The sequence below is a fragment of the Thrips palmi genome, unplaced genomic scaffold, assembly GCF_012932325.1.
Source record: "Thrips palmi isolate BJ-2018 unplaced genomic scaffold, TpBJ-2018v1 HiC_scaffold_10, whole genome shotgun sequence".
In the NCBI taxonomy this organism is placed as follows: Eukaryota; Metazoa; Arthropoda; class Insecta; order Thysanoptera; family Thripidae; genus Thrips; species Thrips palmi.
Window position 1 is genome coordinate 9992975 of NW_023144621.1, and position 19582 is coordinate 10012556.

Here is a 19582-nt window from a genome sequence, read left to right on the forward strand (position 1 = left end):
CTTTTTCGATCTCCGTTTCAATTTCTCCGTTGGTTTCCCCCCGTTCTCCACGAGTCTCCCCTTCCTCCCAGGCTGGCTGGCTGTGCTCCGATTGCGGGTGGGAGTCTGGAGGCCACCGACTCATCCACGTGTTATGGAGACTTGGACGCACGAGCGGCTCGAGAGCACAACAAGGGATCGTCTGGCCGCCCCGCCGACTGTATGTTTCAATGTCTGTCTGCCTGTCTTGCTGTCTGTCTGTTTGTTTGTTCGCGGTGCTCGGGTTGCCAAGGAAGCGAGTGCACTGTGCAGGGCGGGGTTGTCTCTCCTTGCGCAACGCCCCTCGCCGCCTGGCCCGGCCCGGCCGGCCGCGCGGTGAGAATGCAGGTGAGAATGGTCCTCTTTCGGGCGGCCGGGGCAATCAGGCGCTATAATGCACCGGGCTCGTCGATGGGCGAGACAGAGACACAACGAGGCGAACTGGAGCGCCCCGTCATTTTCGCCCCCCGATGCCGTAACGCTGTAACAGCAACAGCGCCTTGACGCCTTGACGCCCCGACGGCCCATCGGCTTCCTTTCCGCCTTTTCGGCGCCGACGTGAGTGCCAACACAAGGCGCACAAAAGCATTGTGCAGTAAAAGCTCCCATTTTTTCCCGCCTTTTTTCGTGAAGGCGAAGGTCGATTTCATTCCGCCAGGCTTTATGGACGTTTTGCCCGCGCCGCCGCGCCGCCCGACTACACTGTGAAGGAGGCGGACGATTCGCGATGCCGCGACATTGCTCCGGACAAGCCGAGCACACTTCGCAAATAAAGGCGAGGTCGATCTTGACAAATGGCGTTTTAAAACATGAGTCAAATAATACGTACTCAGCGCCGAGCGGCGAAAAAAAAACAACAACAAAGACCGCCAGGCTCGCCGCCAGGCGACGCTGGGCTTCGTCGTGCCGAGCGAGATTCCGAACAGCGGATCTTCGCTCTCTGTCTCTCACATCCTAGCGGACGGGACCGGACGGGACCGGACGGGACCGGACGGCACGCCCCACGAGTGCGAGAGAGACGGGGCGACTTGTTCGGAATCGGCCTGCCGCGGGTCGCGGACTGCAGCAACGTCCGCCGATTGTGACTCGCGAGGGAGTGACTCATCTGGAGAAGAACAAGGATGGAAAATGGAGGGCGAAAAAGGGCGCCCGAGAGCAAGCGAGAGGGAAAGCCCGCAACGATCTGAACGAAAACCGCCCATGAATCTGGTGTCTCTGTCTCACTCGCTCTACTTAGTCCTTTCCGGAGGAAAATTTTTTGGGGAAAACGTCAGCTGGTAATTGAATAACTGGGGGGGGAGAAGAAATGGGGCAGGAATCGGTGTGTTGTTGGAGAGTGAGAGAGATAATAGACAAAGCGGAGAGCGGCGCGGGAATAATAAGGAGGGACCGCAGACCGTTATTACAGTGCACAGCGCGCCGAGTCGTCGATCCGGCACCACACCGTGAGGCCGCACGGCCGGAGAGCCTGCCATCAAACTATTAGGAGGACGATCAGGCATCGATTAATTAACATTTTATTTACGACGTGCGTTTAATGGTACCCCTCGAGCCAGTGAGCGTGCGTACGTGGAGTGGAGTGCTACAGCGCGTCGGCCGTGCGTGTGTCTGGATGTGTGGGCGAGGTGGCATGAGTGTGTGTGTGTGTGTGTGTGTGTGTGTGTGTGTGTGTGTGTGTAGTGTGAGTGAAGCCAGGGAAGACGATGACTGTGCGTGATATCCACTAGCACCCATTTGCGAAAACCAACCGGCAAGGAAAAATGAAACTAACGAAAAAAAGCACAAACAATGACTTGAGGGCGTGCGTCGTGATCATGGATCATTTGCATTACTCCGCTCCGACTTTCGTTTCCCTTTCTTTCGACTGCGAATGAGCGAATGGGCGAGTGAGGCCCGAGTTACGTTATGAGAACCAGAAGCTCAGCTCGCGGATCAGCGGAGCCGTTCGGTTGCGCAAAAAAAGGAGCAAGAGCCGATGCGTCCAACTGCCCGTGCTCACAAGAGGCCGCTTTTCACAAATTAATCATATTTGAAACGGCCGGAGGCGAGAACAGTCACATTCGCATGATTGGAGCGAAAATGAAGGTTTAGCGCTGCTGCGTGAACCGCCAGGGCGGGGGAGGGGAGGGGGGACGCCTCGGTGCGTTTTCCAATTCTCGGTCTCGGTGCGCTGCGGTCCCAGCAGACTGATTCCGAGAGTTGATCCCGTCGCTCTGTCTCTCTCGCGCTCATGGGGCGTCCCTTATAGGTGCCAGAGAGACAGAGCGACTCTCGGAATCAGTCTGCTGGGAGTCGGCGGCGGCTCAAAGCGGCAGGGCCGGCAGACGAAATGACGTGCAAAACCGCCAACTGTTACCGTCACAAACCGGCACAGCGGGGAGAGGGGCGGGGTGGGGCGAGGAAGCGGCCCATCACCGCGGATAAGGCGACCTCCAAAGCGACAATCGCGATTTGATTTCGCGATTCGGAGGCCGCGCCGCGACGCCGCGGCGTGGGACGGAGTAATGTGACGGGAGCGAAAACGGGGGAAGGGCGCCGACAACAATGTTGACGCCTCGCGCGCGGAGCGCAAAGCGGCAAAGCGCAAACAAACTTATAATCGCTCCCAGCGCGAGCCGAGCGCGCGCCGGGCTGTCGGCGGAGCCCCGCAGGCCCCCGCCCCCCGGGGTGCTAATGAAATTACCCGGGCTGTGGCGCCCCGCCCCCGAGGCCCAGGCCCAGCACAGCCGGCCCGCGGAGGCCCTCACCGATTGACGTCACTTTGGCCGTCTGCCTCCGCCATCCTCGTCCAGGCTGGTCCAGGCCAGCGAGGCCCCCGTCGAGGCAGCCCCGGACAACGACGGCTGCATGGACTGCATGCGCGGTGGTGACCACTCCACTCGTTGTGACGCAAGGCGAGCAGGTCGGCGCCTTATCGACGCGGTGCTCGCCTCAGTCTGCAGTCACAGCAGCGCGGCCACTGCGGCCACTTTGTCGGACCACAATGCCCGCCGCGCTGTGCATACGGCCCGTCAAAGGCGTCGCGGCCGCCATCACCGCCATCGCCACCATCGCCGTGGTGCGCAATTGGCATTGTGCGGCACGTCGCCACGCGTGTATACACTGCACACTCCGCGGCGGTGGCATCATGTCGACAACAATGCCTCGCCGCACGCGGGGCGGGACGGGGCGGGGCCAACACCACGCCCCCGTTCGGCTCGCCTCTTTTTTCCTGACTCCTATAAGGCTTGCTTGCTTTTTTGTTCGACGTGCTCGATTTTTTGGCTGTCAATAACCTCTCCACGTGGTGGTGGCCCGCGCTGTGTGTGTGTGTGCGCGAATGAGTGTAGGTGTGCTGGAGTGGACTACTGTCGCTGCCATGTAGGCAGGCTTTAAAGGTGGACGAAGATAAATTTCACGGAAACAACGCCGCGCCGAAAAGCGAGAGGGCCGATCGACCCAGGCAGGGGGCCGCCCCGCCCCGCCCCGCCCCGCCCCGCTGGGAACGTTCTAATCCCGATCGCCCCATTCATAATCCTTTTGGGCTGTTATTGGTCAGACCAGTCCGCGGGGCGCGTGGGCGCGACGACGCCCGGCAGCCAAAGTAGTCTAGCCTCGCGCGGGGTGCCTCCAGCAGCCTCCAGCCACACAGATCGAACGGCCGACAGGGCGGCACTTTGAAAAGGCCTCCCTATATGGGTGTCCCATCTTTAGCGCTCCCTGCTGCTGCCCCTGGGTCCGTCTGTCCGCCCAACAGTCCGTCAGTCTGTCTGTCAGTCCCTGTGTCTGCCTGTCCGTCTGCTCGTCTGCCCGAAGCACCCCTTTTCTTTCGTTGACGAGCGAAATGCTGGCCCGCCTCGCGTGAGATGAAGCGGGAAGCCGCGCGGGATGAAGTCCCCCGCAGAGATCTGCTCCCGATTCAGAGATTCAGCGGCGCGCGCCTGCCGAGCATCAAACTGTCCGACGGCACGGCTCACGGCACCGCGGCACCAGACTGAGAGCCGTCGCTCTCTCGCACCCCTACGCCGCGCCCCATGAGTGCGAAAGAGACAGAGCGACTCTCGGAATCGGTCAGCAGGTCCGCGGCACCGCGGTCCGAAGGGACGTGCATGCTCAAGTCGGACAACGGTTACGGTTTACGTCGTACGGTAGTCTTTCTGCACCTGCACGGCAGCGCCACTGGTGGAGCATGCTGCCCGCGAACCCAGCCACCCAGCCACCCGGCCGGCTCGGCTCCGCCTGGCTCTCCCATTCCGCGCTCGCGATAGTAAACCGTGAGTTATAGTGTTCTCGTGCTCCTCGGCCCGAAGGCCCGGCCTGCCCGCGATACCGCGGCGTCCGTCAAGCACGTCAGGCGGGGCGGGGCGGGGCGGCGTGTTTTTCAATCAACCGGCGGCAGCTTTGGTCCGCGGCACTTCCCCGCCTCGTACCGCATGGCCGGCATGGCGTCGTGGAGGATGGCGGCTCGGCGGCCCACGGGCCTTTCTCCCAGGCCGAACCGAACAACGGCCCCGGACCGCGCCGACTGCGCGACACCTTGTAACGCGATACAGTGGACCTGGGGCCCGGAGCCGGCCCGGGGCCCTTGGGGTGCATTGGGCACAAGGCGACCCGAACCGCTCCGCCGCCTCGCGGATGGCGTGGGTGGGGGAGGGGGGCCGCCCGCCGCCGCGCCGGGTGCGGGTAGTGTGAATCCGGTCCGAATCTGGTGTGAATCCGGCGTGACCTCAGCGCCAACAGCCATTGCGTTAGGCTGCTGCCTCTGCAGCGGCAGGCCTGTTTTGGAGAGGCTCCGAGAGGCATCCAGAGAGGCCTGCCGAACGGGCGGCGCGCGGTGGCTAGTCGCTACACTGTAGCTCTCCTCCGAAGCTGCAGCAGCACCTCGAGGCACCTTGCACCGGATCGGCGTGGCGCGGCGCGATCTGCTTTGCCGCTCCGCTTCGCCACGCCGCGCCACGCCGCGGCCGGGCAAAAGTAGGCCACTCCGCCGGTGCAGCCATGCAGCCGGCAGCGGGCCGCAGTCAGAGAGTCCTCGAGTCCAGGAGGCTTCGAGTCCTGGCGTGGCCGGGGGCCGCCGGGGGCGCCGCGTGCGCGGGGGCGGCCTGACGGCGTGGCGTGCGGTGAACAAGCCATGGCCCCTCGCATGGCCCGCAGCCGAAAGGCAGCCAAAGCCAAGGCCTGTGCGCAAAGTGGCGTAACTACGCCAAGGAAACAACAACAGCAGCACAAGACAACAAGCAAGACTCCCCCTCCCCCGCGTTCCCATACATCATCGCCGGCGTTTTCACGCGCGCTTTGCACGCGCACTGCTCGCCCCGCACTCGCCCAGCACACGCAACGTTCGCACGCGTGTACACCGATCACGTGACAACGCGGTCACGGTTCGGCGGCGCGACGCGTCACGCGTACAGTGTCGCACTCACGCGTGCACTTTTTCGCGTCGCTTTCGCTCTTGTCCTTTAATTAATCCCAGTCAAAAAAATGCCTGTAATCGTGCTTTGGAGGGCAGCATTTGCCAGGATGCTTTAATTTTGAGAGAGTGTTTATTTTCAGGTCACGCCTACGACATCATGTTCCTCGCTTTGGTCGAGTCACTACTTGTCATTCATTCACATGCACGAGCCCCCCTCCACCGCCCTCTTCCCCTTTCCCCACTTTTACGCACACACAGGTACATATACATACAAACACACACACAAGCGTGTTTACTCGCGCTCACACACACACACACACACACACACATGCGGTTGCTGCGGGGGCTTTTCTGGGGACTGAGAATGGCAGCACAGGACGCACTTCTTGTAGCGGGAGCGGGCGGCCCGGCACGCAGTTTGGCAGTCCATCTACCTGCCTGCCTGCCTATCTGTCTGTCTGTCTGTCTGTCTGTCTGTCTGTCTGTCTGTCTGTCTGCCTGTCTGTCCGTCTGTCTGCCTGTCTTCTTGGCTGTCTGTCCTCTGTCTGCCTGCCTGCCTGCCTGTGGTCCTTTCAAATGGAGTGACCGTCCGCCAGGACCGCCAGGCCGCGCAGTGCCTGTCAATGGTGAGGTGTCCCGCACTTTGTTTGCTAGCTCGTCCCAGTTCCCTGTCCTTCCCACCTCGCCCCTCCTCGCCCCTCCTCGTCCCTCCCACGGGAACGCCGTCGCCGTCACTACATTCTTCGAAAATCGCATCGCAACGGCCGAGAACGTCTCCGGGACGCCACCACACCGTCACGCGGGCTGCTGCCTGTACTGCACCGACGGTGTGCCCGCACGCTGCTGCAGCCAGAGTCACTCCAATTTTGTTAATTTATTTTTTTAACGCGCGCTGTCGACAGTGTTGGGCTGCAGTGTGCAAGGCAGCGAGGCAGGCATTGTGTTTTATTAATTAGCTTTGTGTGCCGAGCGGCGTGCGTCGCCCGTAGCCTGCAGGGCCTTGAACTCGCGGCCACGCGGCCACGCCCACCTGCAGCACGACGCCTCCCGGCAATAAGGCTCTATCTTTTCCGTACGTCTCTAAAAGGCTCTATCTTTTTCATACGTCTCTAAAAGGCTCTATCTTTTTCGCACGTCTCTAAAAGGCTCTATCTTTTTCGTACGCCTAAAAGGTTCTATCTTTTCAGGCAGTCTTTTGACATATTGAGAGTTAAAGATTTGATTAGTTATCAACATGATGGTTTATTTCGGTTCATGACGGTATGTGCTTTCACTCTCAACCATCAAAAGGAAGTAAAAACCCAAAACAGAGTTATAATAACTAATCAAATCCTGAATAAGATAGAACCTTTTACGCGTACGAAAAAGATAGAGCCTTTTAGAGACGTGCGGAAAAGATAGAGCCTTTTAGAGACGTACGAAAAAGATAGAGCCTTTTAGAGACGTACGGAAAAGATAGAGCCTTATTGCCGGGAGGCGTCGAGCAGCCCTCGCGCCATGCCGTGCCGTGCCGCGCCGTGCCGTGCCGTGCCGTGCCGCGGAACACTCCAAGGCTCCAGTTTGTGGACGACAAGCAGTCCTTTAGGGTCCTGGGCGCGCTGCCCGTTAGTTTAGGGGCACTCGACAGGGGCCCCGGAGTGGGGCCTATCTCCGATTCCCTCGATGCGACGTGTCATGCAAGCCGCGCGCCCTGGGTGGGGTGGGGTGGGGAGGGGAGGAGTGGGGAAGATGGCTGATAGCTCCGGGCTTGGGAACAGTTTAGTTGGAAGAGTCACTAACTAACAGTTTCGAAAACAATTTAAGTGAACCTCAGGCAAAGACGAACCCGTTTGGAAACAAAATTTTGATCTTCATTGATTTAAAACGTTTACGGTAAAAACGATACCTGGTTTTCCCAGAAAGCCTATGGTAAAGACATAAGCGATTTCCAGGGGGTTCCTGGGAAAACCAGGCACCGTCTTTACCGTGGTAGGTAGTGCGAAATTTTACAGCGGGCCTGCCCCACTCCCCTGACAGTGCTTACGGACGGTCCCCGGCGGCACAGCCGACTACGGCCCTCCGGGATGAGAGCCGTGATTCCATGTCGCATTGCGCTCGCCTCGGCTTGCCTGACCTCCGGTAACTTTCTATTCGGTCGCCGACGCTGCGTGCCACGTAAACACTTCTTGAATATTTCATAAATGAGGCTTAAACTGCCTGAATGGACGCCGCGCCGCGTGACTTCGGCCCCGGGCGTCGATAGAGGAGGCATTACGCGCACGCGCGCACACACGACGGAGTGAAATGAAAAGAGCGCCCAATTTCACTTTCCGCCGAGAGATCTGTTGACCCCGACCCTGCCTGCGGCCCGCCTTGGCTCGCCCGGCGCGCGGCGCCCCCGTGTCAGATTATCAGTGGTGATAGCGGCCTGGCAGCTACACCGAGCTACACTGCACGGCGAGGCGCTTATGCCCTCGCGGCCGGCCGGCTGGCGCGGCTCCAGTGCGTTAGACCGGATCAAACTAGGCATCGAGAGGGAGGGAGGGGGCTGCCAGGATCATGCCGGCCGGCGGTCAAGAGGTAAGGCACGACGGAGTTCCGGCAAGTCCCCGGAATTCCCAAAGACGCCTCGCGAACTCGTCGAGCACTTGGCGGTCGGTGCTCGTGTCGACTTAGCGGGGCGACGCGACGAGGATGTTGCGGCTTACCCTTGGGCTTGCCAGCCGTGTGAGCGACTTGTCGCTCTCTGTCTCGCACCCTGGTGGAGCCCCCGACGAGGGCGACACACAGAACGACGCGCTGCCCTTCCTGCGCGTGCTCGGCGTGCGCGGGCGTCTCTGTTGTTGTTGTTGTTTCTGCCTCGTCCGCCGCGCTCTGCATCACATTTTGCAACGAAAGTGGCGAGGTGGCCTCTCTGGCCAGCGAGGCATTGCATTGCATTGCATTTACGGGCATCAGGCCGGAGTCACGGGCCACTGCCCCGGAGCCGGGCCGAGCCGGGCCCCCTCGGCCCTCGGCCACCGGACGCCCCGGCGCCCCCCCCCCCCCCTCTCCCCGGCGGAGGCTCTCCTGTTGTACCAACACTCGTTTTCGCAGCGGGCTGGACCGCCAGCACGGACCGGCCGCACGCAGAAAGCTCGTCCCGGCTTCTTTGCTGCAGCCGAGTGAATCCGAAGGGTTCACTCTGTCTCTGTCGCACCCATGCGGCGTCGCCTTGGGGTGTGAGAGAGACAGAGACACGCTCCGGCAGACGCGCGGGCGAAATGCCCGTTTTTGTTATTTCGCGGGTCCGCCAATTTGGAGGCCGGCCGGTGACGCGCTCTGCGCTCTGTCGCCGCGCTGACGTGGCGGTGGGGATTTGTTTGGCGAGGAGGCGCTAAATGCTCTGCTTGTCGTGGCGAGGCGCGACGTCGCTCTGGCGACCAAGAAACGGACGAGTTCCGTCTCCAGCAAAGGTTTTGTTGCAACTTTTGTCGAAATAATTTAAGCCAGTCAAACTATGATGGTAACAATGGTTTAAGTTGCATCGAGGGTCCAATTTCCCTGTACAAGTCCAATCCTTCTCGCGGTTCAACCTGACTCCCTCCCCACCCTTGGCGGACACTGCTCCCGGTCGCTGACCGATCGCCCGCGTGGCAGGACGCCAATCCCAGCCAATCCCCTTTCTCCTTTACCGCAGAGCACATAACGCGACACTGCTGGCACTCCGTGCTCCGCGGCGCTCTTTTGTGTTTCCAGCAGCCCGGCCAGCCCGGCCAGTCCGCGCGACCCGCCGGACCCCATCGGTGAAACTGAAAACGAAAAAGCACTGGAGTGGGCACACTCCTTACACTCTACCTACCGTGGGCCGGTCTGGGCGAGTCACTGCTTCTCCTGCGTGCAGCACGCCGCCGCGCCATGCCTGCAACAACAAGCACACTGTGTTCCACTTTCGAGAAAAAGGGCGAAGCGCAGCAAGGCAGCAAGCGCAGCGCGTGCTGCCGGTCTTCTTTCTCCTGGAAAATCGGAATCGGGGGTCGGCCGGCCTGGTCGGGCCTTTCTCTGCCGGCGACGCGGTGTGGTGCGGTGGGGCTCATGAGGAATCAATTTGAAGCGCGCTCGGCAGGGCGGGGCGTGGCGGGGCGTGGCGGGGCGTGGCGGGGCGTGGGTGTCACCGCGGCGCTTGTTGCGGTTCCAGTGCAGTCCGCGGCTCCGGCTGCGCGGTGCTGCGCCGTGTGCGCGGCCCACCACTGTCAGCGCGTGGATTGAGCCGTTGCCGTGGCAACCCTGGCGCCACCGCGCTCACCGCGCTTCCTGCCTGCCGAGAGTTTTCCCTGGTTTTCCTCTCCCAGCAAAATATGACCAGGATAAAGATTTTGTGGCGGTGCCGGTGGTTGGCGGGGTGGCACACTGTGAAACACCACACTCTCGGCCTCCGCCAGTGATCCACCTCCACCTTACACGCCTCGCAGTGCCTCGCAGCAGCAGAACGCACTCCGGCGCCGTGTCGCGGAACGTCCTCGCATAGCAGCATCGCCACATCGCACATGCACCGCCTTCTAGGCGCCGCGCTCCTCGCGTGGGAATCCGCCGGGAACAATTACAAGGCGGTGACCGCGACGACGCCACGGCACTGTGGCGCCTCCTATCGGCCACGATCGCCGGCGACAGGCGACATCGTACCACACTCTGGCGGCGCCGGGAGAGCACCGCCGCCGATGCCGGGGATCGCCTCGTTCGAGTGCTTGTCTGTCTGTCTGTCTGTCTGTCTGTCTGTCTGTCTGTCTGTCTGTCTGTCTGTCTGTCTGTCTGTCTGTCTGTGTGCCCCTACGACGGCGCGCGGCCCTCGCGTGAACTTAAGCGAGGAGGCCCGGGGCCCACGCGTGCCCCGCCGGCGTACAAACACACGGCTGGCGTGAGGGAATTGGCGTGCCCGGCTTACACGCCTTTGCGATGAATTTATAGCGACTTCCGGTGCGAGGATTAGAGAAAGGGTGGGGCGTGAGAGGAGAGACAGAAAGGGGGGGGGGGAAGCGCAGCAGGGCTCACCGGCAGGCCGGCCGGCTGAGCAAAGAGCCGCAAGGATACCGTGTGGCGATGAGAAATCCGGGAAGGAAAAAAAATGAGACATAACGTGGCGACGCTGCGCCGCGCTATTAAAATTCAAAGCGGTTCCCCGCTGGTCCTTCCCTCTGGTCCAGGGTACCCGGAGACACAGACACCGGCAGCGGGCATACGGCGCGGGGACGGACGGCATGCAATATGGATGTGTGCGTGCGTGCGCGCGCGCGCGCGTGTGTGTGTGTGTGTGTGTGTGTGTGTGTGTGAGTGTGTGAGTGCGGTACGGCACGAGGGAGAGAAAGTTGCATCAGAAATCGCGGAGGAATCAATCAGATATAGAGAGGCCGTTCGTACGCGCCGTGTCGCGCCAAGCTGTCGCATTACCACTCTTTCCTCCTCGCAGCCTGTGCAGCGTGGCCAGCGTGGCCGCCACCAGGCATCCTGCAGACAAATGCGCCGAACGCTCGCCAACAACAATAACAACAACAAGAATGCACCGGGAAAGACGTGGCCGGACGTGGCCCGAGGCGCCTGCAGACGCGAGGGTAGGCAACCAGTGCAACGCGCGTGCAGCACCACAGTGGGGTTGCCTAGCCGCCGGGCGGCCATTACCATTACCACTAAGGGCTAGACCACACATGATCGTACGCCGGGCGGCCGGCAGGGCTGGACGCTCTGGCCTCAGCGCAGCTTTGCTGCTGACGTCAGCCACCCCCGTCCCCGGTCATCCCCCGACGCGCTCCGATGCCGACTCGCGTCCCGATATAACCCTGTTTAACCGGAAGCGGTTCGCAGGTGTGTCGCGAGGCGCTCTACCGCTCCATTGGCCGGTGGTGCGTACGGCGTGGTGGCGTGGTTTGGAGACCGCCGCGACCGCACGGCGGACGTCATACGCTGAATATTGAGATCGGTAGAGCAGAAGGGGAGGGGGTAGGTGGTCGGGCCGAATGGTGCGGCGCGATGCAGCAGGGGCTGGCTGCTGGCCGGGGTGCTGGCCGGAGTGCTCCGGGGTGCCGAGCGGCAGGGGCTCGCTGGGGCCCCCGACGCTGGGGCACGCTACACTATCGGGAGAAAGCGCTAATGCGCGGTGGGACGCGAAGAAAGAAAGATGATCTGCCTGAAGAGGGCCGGGGCTAGCAGGGGCAAGCCGCCAGGGCAAGCCGGGGCAATCCGGCTGCAGCTAACGCTAACTACTGCCCGCTATTAATTTACCGCGGGAAAAAAAGAGAGAGAAGAAGCGCCGCACGTCCGTCCCGTCCGTCTGCGTCCGTCCCGCGCGGCGACGCGCAGAGTGACGCCGAAGCGCCGCGAGGAACACATTATTTTCTTAAATCGCTTTCCGGCTTCGTTGCCCATGAGTCACGCGTTCTATCTCCGACCTGGAACCTGCGGCCCCCGCCTAGCGTCCAACAACAACAACAACGAAATCAACAAAGACATCAACAACAACAACTTGATCCTTGGCAAGTTCGAGAAGGGCGCACGGCCCTTTATAAGGCCGGTGTAAAATGCTAGTGCACTCATAGCACAATACCACCTCGCGCAGCCTTCTCACGCCCAGACCCACTCACACATCCACATCGACACACACCGACACACGTACACAGTTATACGACGTGCTGATGGGATGATGGGAAAGGAAACACAGAATGAGAGGTCGCGCGGCCCGTGAATGTGCAAGAAGAACAGCAAGAAGGAGAAAAGCAAGAAAGACATCGACACTCCTCTCTTAGTGGAGCCAATGGGCATCGCCGGTCTCCGGGGTACACGGCGGTGAGTGTGTGAGCGCTGTTCCGGGAGGGGCAATGCCGGCAGGCTGATTCCGAACCGTGCTTTCGTCGCTCTGTCTCTCTCGCGCTCGTGGGGCGTCCCACAGAGGTGCGAGAGAGATCGAAATACTGTGGAATCAGTGTCCGCTGGCGATGCCGGGCGATTGCTGGCGATTGTTGGTCATTGCTGCCATTATTGCGAAGCGGCGCGGCTGGAATGGTCGTCATGGCGACGAAGCGACACTCTCGGCCAGCCAGTGGCAGCCAGTAGAGCAGAGAAGCAGCTGGGGAGAGATTGACCGATTTTCGAGCTGAGAGATGAAATCGTACACAAGTCAGGTGGGCTCGCTAATGGGTAAGCACGGGCGGATGACAGACAACCAGCTGTGGCCGAGCCCAGAACCCCAATCAGCCGTCACACACGAGATAAAAGTGGAAGACATTTCTTTCCGAGCACTGTCAAACTATGTTGCCTAAGAAATTAAATTGCACGTTGCAAAGTATTTTGAGTATTCATCACTTTCCGAAGAAAATACTTCGTATTACGAAGCTCCAAAAATACTTTGTCAGGAGATGTCAGAAGGTCCGCCGCTATCCCGCTGTGACACCGGAGTCACCTTCCAAGCCCGGGGCCCCCGGGGCAGTCCACAAAGACACCGACACCGCCGTATCGCACGAACACGGGCGATTTCGGGGCCGACAGACAGGGCCGCCGAGCCGAGGTGAGTCGAAAGGTGAGAGGTGAGGACGAACCGAGAGGAAAACCAAAGTCTAAAAAACAATCGGGCACCGCAGGGTGGGACAAGGAGGTAGGGGTACTATCGGGTTGGCGATCGGCGATTGCGTGGAAGAGAGGCAGTGGCGTCGTGTGGGGGTGCTTCCGGTACCAGCCCACCATAGCTCAGGTCCCCAGTCCTCCAGCCCGCCTGCCCACCACCAGCCGAGGGAAGCAGCATTTGCCGCCCCGCCGACTACAGCAGGACTGATTTGGAGCGGTGCGTCCAGACCGTCCAGGACGGCGTGCCCGCCACCACCACCACAAGCCCGTCCAAGACTCGACTCCAATCGGCGGGTCAACGCTTCGTGCCGCATCGCCATCGCGCCGCCCCGGCTCCCTCCGCCAGACTCTGTTCCCGATGGTTATTTTCGCGGCGGGTAGGAGCAACCTCGCTTTGTGCCCCAGCCGTCCCGGCCGTCCCGGCAGCCCAGCCCGGCAGCCCAGCCAGCCCGGCGACATTTTATTCACGGAGAAGGGAGACTGTTTTGTGTTGTCGAGGTCTTGGGAAGACGGCCAGAAAATCCCATCCACGGCAGGGCGGAGCAGCGCCAAGCAGCGCCAAGCGAGAGACGCACGGGCAGAAGGACGGACGGGCGGGCGGGCGGGCAGGGCGGAGTGAAGTCGTGATGTAGCATGTACCTCGCAACCATACAGGCGAGCCCAGCCAGCCAGCCAGCCCAGCCCGCAAGGCTGAGGCTGCGTTACACTTTGCAGCGAGCAAGGCGAGGCGAAGGGCACGGCGGTCCTGGTCGGTCCTGGCCTACAGTGTGCCCACGTGACGTGCCTGTGCTGCACACCGGCCGGGATGACTCAATGGACACTTTGCTGCACTTCACCGTAGTGTCTGTAACGAGTGATTCACGAATTTCGCACAGGGTGGCGCCAGCGGTTCTCAACCTTTCTCGGCTCGCGACCCCAAATTTGTAGCCAAAAATTTTCGCGACCCCCAGGAAAAGTTTTGCGACCCCACGGGACCCCTCCTTTAGCATGCCACTGCGTCTGATCCGAGGCGGGCATTTTGCTCCCTCAACGGGCAATTGGTCTTTGGACCTTCCTTTAGCATGCCTCTGTTACGGAGTGCGATTATCAGTCTTAGTTTGGGAGCAGTATTGTCTCAAAGTTGGCCAAAACGCTCAGAAATGTCTTTAAAAAAATCATGTTTTGGGTCGATTTTAAGCAGCCACTGCGTCTGATCCAAGGCGGGCATTTTGCTCCCTCAACGGGCAATTGTTCCTTGGACCTTCCTTTAGCATGCCTCTGTTACGGAATGCGATTATCAGTCTCAGTTTGGGAGCAGTATTGTCTCAAAGTTGACCAAAACAGGCACAACGATTTTTCAAAGACATTTCTGAGCGTTTCGGCCAACTTTGAGACAATACTGCTCCCAAACTAAGACTGATAATCACACTCCGTAACAAAGGCATGCTAAAAGAAGGTCCAAAGACCAATTGCCTGTTGAAGGAGGACGAAATACCGCCTCGGATCAGACGCAGTGGCTGCTTAAAATCGGCCCAAAACACGATTTTTCAAAGACATTTCTGACCGTTTTGGTAAACTTTGAGACAATACTGCTCCCAAACTAAGACTGATAATCACACTCCGTAACAAAGGCATGCTAAAGGAAGGTTCAAAGACCAATTGCCGGGTGAGGGAGCAAAATGCCCGCCTCGGATCAGACGCAGTGGCTGCTTAAAATCGGCCCAAAACACGACCCTAGCTACCTCGCCGCGACCCCTTAAATTTTTTTCGCGACCCCACTTGGGGTCGCGACCCTAAGGTTGAGAACCACTGGCATAGGCTGAGCTTTGGATTACACACCTTAGCTGCTCTGTCCGAAAATTTCCCAACGGGAGCTGGGTACGGGTTACAGACGCTCTACATCGCAAAAAGTTGCGCAGGTTGCCCTGCCCGCCCTGTGTCTGCCGCTGTCTGTGGCGGCAATGGCCTTTCCGATGCCCCATTATCCGCTGCGCTGGCTGCGCTGTCGGCCGGCAGACGAGCATTGTTCCAGCCTTCCAGCCAGCGCGGCGTAGCGCGGCGTGGTGCGGCCCGCGCGGTTCGACGCCGTGCCCCCGGCGCGCTCGCTCCGCGCCACTCCCCGCCGCCACGCCGCGCAACTCCCTCGCGAAAACGCTTCTTCTATTCCCCTATTGTCTCTGCACGCTTGGGGTCATTCATAAATGACAGCGAGGTGTGGCGCGGCGCGGCGAACTACGGCGCACCGCCTCGGCAAAAAAGTATGAAACGTTGTCAGTGCGCGCGCGGGCAGCGCCGGGCGGCCCGTCGAGCAGGACCAGGCAGGACAGTCGGGCACAAAAACGGCGCGCGGCCGCCGAAACGAAACGGAAGGCACGCGATGCGGGGCGGACAGGCTAGGGCAGGCGGGCCGCCCGCTCGCCGCGTTTGTGTGCGTGCGACGTGCTTGTGAGAAACCAAGACAATCGTAGTGGCGCCTCGAGAGCACCGCGAGCTCGACCGCTAGCAAGCCGCCGAACCGCGTCCTCGTTACCGCCAAACGGCTTCCAACTGCGCTACTACTCGGACGTCGACGAGCACGAGGGGGGTGACGACGAGGAGGATGACGAGGACCTGCAGCTGGCGCAAGTGTTTCGGCCGGTACCCGACACTCGACGCGCAGTATCTCCGCTGACAGACTCGCCGCCTTGGCGCGCCGTGCCACGCCTTGCAGTGCCGTGGCGTGCCGTGGCGTGCCGTGCCGCGCAGAACGATTAGAAACTCGCACTTCATCATCAACCCTTGAGGCCGAATCTCCGCAGGTGCGGACGTGGTCATTAAAGAGCCATTTTTCTTTCTCCGTTTTCTATTTGTCGCTGGAGCGGAGCGCGCCGCCTCGCCTCGGCACCGCCACTGACTGCCGCCACGCCGCCGCGGTCAGGCGGCTGATGACTATCGACCCGGTAAAGCACGTGGATCATCACCGGCAGGGCGTCTGCCTGTCTGTCTGCATGTCTGTCTGTCCGTCCGTCTGGACGACGAAGAGCTGCCTGTCACACAAGCGTTTTCCCTGTCGAGTGGGGTAACTGTACAATCAGGAGCAAAAATAAACATTATCCAGGTTCAAAACAATGAACGTTAATTTGTGTTATTGACGGAAGCAAGAGCCCTGATTGAAAGTTTTCCAGGGCCTGCGAGGGAAAAGCTCGGCACGGCAGGTGCTTGCCTGTGTCTCCGCGACAGGTATCCGGAGCGTTGCGCCGTGCAGTGTGGATGCGGGGGCCCGTCCCCGCTTCCCTTCCCCCCACCGCGGTCTGCTCTCAGCTTAGCGCGCTGCCCCCGCGTCCCCCACCCTCTTCGCACGGGGAGACACGTTACAGTGGTTCGCGGTGGGCAGGGGGAGGGGGCAGGGGGAAGAGAGCTGTTGCTGCATGGAAAGCAAGCCGGCGGACAAGGTACCAAGCCTTTCACTGGTCGCACCGCCGCACCGCACTGGCCTAGGCTAGGCCAGGCTGGGCCAGGCTAGGCGGCCTGGCACTGCCTGGGCCACGCAGAGCGCGCAGAGCATCCGACCGCCTGCCGGGCCAGCCCAGGCTTAGCCCAGGCCAATCTGCAGAAAGAGAAAGGATGGCGACAACGCACGGGGTGTGCCTGCAGCGTGCCTGCAGTGTACCTGCAGGCCGTGCCTGCGGCCGGCAGGGCGGCAGGGAATGCACTGGCCGGGCCAGTGGACCCGAAGGCCCTGTTAGGCAAACTGGCAGCGTCCAGGCGCTAATCAGCACTTTTCGGACAAAATTCTTCTCATTCCCCTGACTCGCAATGTCAGCCCAACAATACATTTTATCAACATGAAAAGCCCTCTGACCGTCCCGTGGGGCGCGAAAGAGACAGAGCTCGAGACGACGAAAACACTATCGCAAAACCTCTGTTCTAAACCGCTCGTCAGCTCCCGTGCGGTACGTACGCAGCATGCCCTTCCGATGTGCCTGCACCACGAGAAATTGAACGGTACGCCCTCCGTGGCCGCGGGTGGGGACATCGACGCCAGCCACCCATGTGATGCTCCGAGGCGATAGCGGTGCCCCCCCCCCCTCCCTTTAGAAAGGAAGCAGGGGCGACGCGGCACGCGAAAGGCCCCGACAAGGCGCGATTTATTGTCAGATTCTTCATTCCATTCCGATACAGTTTTTCCCCTTTTCGCGACCCACTTTCCGCCAAGTAGGCCGAGACCAGCGCGCTGCAGTTTATGGAGCGTTATATAGTTAGTTGGAGTATAGAGCCTCGCCGATACCTCAGCGAGCGTTGAGCGCCATGGCGGCCCATGGCTATGTCGGCCCATGGCGGCCTATGGCAGCCTATGGCCGGCAACTGGGTCGAGCACGCCAGCGCGCTTTTCGGCTCTGGTGTTTTATGCGTGTTTTCATTGCACGCCCGCGCTCTCTTGGGGCAGCTTGCCGAACGGAGCCACCGACGATGCGGGTTCGAATACCGACCGTCACGGCCTCGATTTTTATTTCATTGTTAGGCACCAGCCTGGATTTTATTTATTTTTTGTAGCTCCTATTGGACTTTCCACAGTACCATTCTGATAAGAGGCCAGAAACTTGCTAACATTATTCTCTTCTGAAATGTGGTCGAGAAGCTGATGCTGACTCCATTTCTTTACCCCCGTCGACGCGACGCTCAGCTAGTTCAAGGTTGCCGCCAGATGCACGCGGACGGCCACGCAATGCAGCCTTACAGTGTCGCGCAAGGAGGAAACCGCGAGAAAACAACGAGAAACCGGTGCGGCATTAAAGGCGAGCGGCGGGGGAAAATGTAGCAATTGGCACGGCGGTGTGTCTGGAGAGTCACGTCTGGGTCGGAATGGCTGCAGGCACACCTGCGGAGGGAGGGAACTTCCCTTGGGGGACTTCCCTCGGGGAAGCGGAGGCGGAACGACGCGCTACGCGCCCTTGGACGCGCCACTGCCAGAGCATGCGACTCCCGGGCGAGGACGAGTGCGAGTGGGAGTTTGCTACGGGGCGGTGCGCGCAGTGGAGCGAGCAGAGCAGGGCTTGGACGCGAATGGTGTCAAACCAATACACAGCAGTGCCGCGCTGCGCCGCGATGTGCCACGCTTCCGCCACGCCGCGCCTGCCGGGGCACTGTTAGCAGGTGCGTGCGATGGCGGTTGGCGGCGGCGGCAGGGCCGGTCCTGGCCAACGAGGAGGGCCAACAACGACCAGCGGCCGCGGGGACGCGTGGGAAAGAGGCAGGGCAAACTGGAAAGTCGCCGATAGAGGAGCATTTTCCTCGTTTCGAAGGGTCGACGCGCCACCGGAGTCATCCACCGCTTCCATTGCCTGGAGAAATAACGCCATGGTGGGTATAGGCATCGCGTCGCCACAGTAAAGTCGCTAGCTGAATCCCTTTTTTTCCGGTGTCCTTGCCTTTTAGCGCAGACTCCAGGGGCTCCAGCCCCAGCGCTGGACTCCAGGCATGGCGTGGCGGCGCCGTGACGCAACAAGCGAGCATCCCGACGGCACCAGCCCCGCCGCCAGGCCGCGCCGCCTCCCATTCAGGCACCGCCAGGGCACCGCGATGCGCTATCAGATGTAGAGCAGGGCGAGGGAGGAGGGGGAGGGGGAAGGGAGGGGCGGTCCGCGGTCGCCTGCGGCCCTGCGGCGTGGCTCGGCGCTGCCTCGGTCCATCAGATCGGCCAGGGACTGATTCGACCAGGATGTGCTGCGCCAGGCCGTGGCCGTGCTGGATAAGATCCAGTTCCCGGTATCGTGACGGGGAGGCGCCGCGCGCGGCGCTAGCGACGACGCCGGCCACGTCACGCCACGCCACGCCGTGGACCGCGGGACACCGAGGAGCAGAGCCGGGCCATTGGGCTTGCCGGGCGGGCTTGCCGGGGCTTGCTGTGGCCGTCAACGCGGTGCTCATCCGCACCCGGCGATTGGCGTCGGCAGGTGCATTCGGGCTTATATCCATAACCGGTGCCCCGCCCCGCCCCGACCCGCCCCGCCCTCGGTGGCCGGTCCCGGCCCAGCCTCGCCGGATTTGCTGCCGAGATGACCGCACCGGGTGAGGGCCGAGCAAGCGGCAGCGGCAGCAGCGGCGGCAGCCAGCCAGACGGGCCCTGGACTCCAGGGCCTGGAGCCTTGCCTCCAGAGGTCCGGCAGACCGCCGCAGCAACGCTCGCGGTCGGTGACCCGCTGGGGCCCCGGGGGCCAGGGTCGCGGACGGTGGGGCATGGTCGGCCAGGCGCAGGCCAGGGGCAGACTTGATGCCGGCACCCATATCAGGTCTATCTGGTTCGACCCGGCCCGGCCCACAACGCACGGCCGGCGCGGGCCCCTGCTGGCTGGGACCAGGGCTCTCCTACCGAGCCTCTCCTCCCAAAGGTACAGCCTTTGGTCCAGCTGGTTCATCGGAACAGCTGAGAAAAGTCAAAAACAACTTTTTCAAAATGCGAGGAGGAGACTAGCTAAAGAAAAACAAAGTCCAGACCAGTCCAGACCAAAATGTTACACGCGTTATATTGCGGACTCGTTTTAGTCACCTGAAAGCAGTCTCTTTCATGGAACAAGTATTATTATACTGCTGCTTTACTCAACACCCCCCCCCCCCACACACACACCCCTACACACACACACACACACA

At 61.1% G+C, this 19582-nt stretch overlaps 1 protein-coding gene across 1 annotated transcript in view; it reads right to left on the reverse strand.

Moving 5' to 3' along the window:
* LOC117647444 (ell-associated factor Eaf-like) overlaps nucleotides 1-19582 on the reverse strand; it is a 28985-nt gene that overhangs the window by 4954 nt on the left and 4449 nt on the right. The window contains exon 2 of the mRNA XM_034389191.1: nucleotides 9231-9290. The gene's annotated coding sequence lies outside the window, so the exon portion shown is untranslated. The remainder of the gene's footprint in view (nucleotides 1-9230; nucleotides 9291-19582) is intronic.